Below are 2,500 nucleotides of genomic sequence, written 5' to 3'. Positions count from 1 at the left end.
GAGCCCGCGAGGGGGAAAGAGCGAGAGCGGACGCGGAAGAGACGGCACGCGTACCGGAGCGAGACCGCGGCCACCACCGCCATCCACGGCGCCCAAGCCGCACCCACCGGCGAGCGGGGCGGGAGGACGGACGCGGAAGAGCGGAGACGGGGAACACGAGCCGGCGGACAGACGGAATCCTGCAGGGAGCGGGCGGCCGCCCGGCGGTCACCGGCGAGGGCGCCAGACGTGCGAGCGTGGACGGTCGAGACGGGACCGGACAGAGCAAGGGGGAACAGCTCGCGGCCGCCCCCGGCCGCGACGAGGAACCCGCAATGCCACTCACCGAGACCCGCTTCTTCCTCCCACCGCCGCCGTCCGGGCCCACCGCGGCAACCGGCCGAGCGGCCGAGCGAGCACCCCCCGCCGGGACGAGCCACGCCGGCACGACGCAGGGACGCGACACCCGAGGGAGAGGCGCGCATCGGCGGGCGACACCGCGGCGTCCCGCGGGCCGCCCGCCGGGGCACCCGTAACCCGGGGCACGGCCCGACGCGCGCTCGGCAGAGGCCCGGAGCGGCCCCGACAAGGCACCAGAGGTGGGCGCGACGGGCGCGCGAGCGAGCGGAGGTGGCGAGAGAAGGGGCCGAGAAGGGAGGGACCGAGCCGGGCAACTCACCGCGACCGCCACCAGGGGGCTGGCGGCAGGGCGGCGAGGGCCGCGGACGCGGGGGACACGCCTCCACCTCCTCCTGAGCACCAACCTTTCCGGGAAGACACGCCCGCCTTCCCCCTCCGCAACCACCACCACCGCGGCGCGCACGCGCACGGCCCCCCACGGCGCCAGGGCGACCCCGAGAATCCGCGTGCGGCGCGAGGACGAGCCCCCAGGCCGCGAGCCTCAACGCGAGCCGCTGCTCCTCGCGCTCCGCTTCTCTTTTCCTCACGGGCGCAGGCGTCACCCCGCCACGAAGGCCAGCCCCGCCGACGCCCCAGAAGCCTCGAGCGACCGAACCCCAGAACACCCACCACAAGCCAAAGCGAGCGGCAGGGGCGCGGGGTAAAGAGCCGAGGCACGGGGGAGGGGGAGCAGCCACGTGCAGGGCCACACACCTTTGGTCTGTCCTTAGGGGGACGGAGGGCAGAGCCCTTCGAGTCAAGCCCCCAGCCGCGCAAGCCCCAGGGCGGGCAACCCAAGGGAGCGATTGATCGTCAAGCGACGCTCAGACAGGCGTAGCCCCGGGAGGAACCCGGGGCCGCAAGTGCGTTCGAAGTGTCGATGATCAATGTGTCCTGCAATTCACATTAATTCTCGCAGCTAGCTGCGTTCTTCATCGACGCACGAGCCGAGTGATCCACCGCTAAGAGTCGTAACGTTTTTGTTTCCTTTCTCCACTGACGCGGCACACCTTCCACCCCCCAAACCACTCAACGACAGCACCGCCGCCACCCGTTTTTCCCCCCTAGCCGAGCGGGGAGGGGGGGCGTGCAGCAGGAGGGCTGCGGGGGGGACGCCTCGAGCCGGCCAGAAGACAACGAAAAACCAAGACTTTCGGAAAGGTCGGACGGCACGAAAAGGAAGGGGGCGGCGGCCGACAACGCGTCCCAGAAGGACGAGCGTGGACGACGCCCTCACAGGCGCCCGAGTGGGGCTCCCCGGCACCAGAGACACGAGACGGCGGACGCGAGCGCGCACACGTCAAGGCCTGGGGTCAGGGTCCGCGGGGGAGAACGAGAAGGGGATGAGCACACCCCCCCTGGAAGTCGCTCCCCCGCGGGCCCGCCCGCCCCGAACCGAGGCGGACGAGCTACACCCCCCAAGGATCTTTAAACCTCCGCGCCGGGACGCGCTAGGTACCTGGACAGGGTGGCAGAGCAGAGGACGCAGGCAGACGGCCACCGGCTCTCGACGCCGAACCCCAGCCAACAGCCCGGGCCCCCGGCGGGGAAACACCAAGACACACTCGCAGCGCTGCCTGCCCGTGACGGCGAGAAGGCGGAGGAAGGGGGTGCACGCCCCCAAACCCCGGGGGGCCCCACGCTGCCATCACCGGGACACCCGTCGCACCCAGTGCACCGGCTACGCTCGACCCACGCGCCATCTTCCAACCCCGACCGCGAGGCCACCGCCGCCACCACCACCACCGACACCACCTGCTGTCACCGCGACCGCCTAACGCCCAAACCCCTACACCAGACCGGAGTTGTCCCCGGGGCCGGCCAACCGCACCTGCCCGTCTACCCGCGCGGCCCAAGGCCCCCCAACGGCGCCCCTGAGGGGCCGGCGGGAGCGACGGAGGCAACACGCGGGGCTTCGGGGCGAACAGGCGGGAGGGACCGGCCACCAGGACCCGGAAGGGTGGCCATGGGGCTAGAGGTCGGCGGAGGACAGAGTGGGAAGGAGCGGCGGGGGGGGAAGAGCACACGGCAAGGGGGGAGAGGAAAAGGCGAGAGAGGACGACCGGCCGGCACAAGCCAGGGCGGCGAGGCCGAGGACGGAGGTCGGACCCACAAGGGGATG

At 72.1% G+C, this 2,500-nt stretch overlaps 1 non-coding gene across 1 annotated transcript; it reads right to left on the bottom strand.

Annotated features, from left to right (window-relative positions):
* Positions 1–1,196: 1,196 nt before the first annotated feature.
* On the bottom strand, positions 1,197–1,349 carry LOC142436415 (5.8S ribosomal RNA). The gene has a single exon (XR_012781935.1). It is a non-coding gene; the product is annotated as a 5.8S ribosomal RNA (ribosomal RNA).
* Between the last annotated feature and the right edge of the window lie 1,151 nt (positions 1,350–2,500).

The sequence above is a fragment of the Tenrec ecaudatus genome, unplaced genomic scaffold (assembly GCF_050624435.1).
Source record: "Tenrec ecaudatus isolate mTenEca1 unplaced genomic scaffold, mTenEca1.hap1 Scaffold_2632, whole genome shotgun sequence".
NCBI classification, from domain to species: Eukaryota; Metazoa; Chordata; class Mammalia; order Afrosoricida; family Tenrecidae; genus Tenrec; species Tenrec ecaudatus.
The sequence above is the reverse complement of the archived record's forward strand: the minus strand, read 5'-3'. Positions and strand labels throughout refer to the sequence as shown.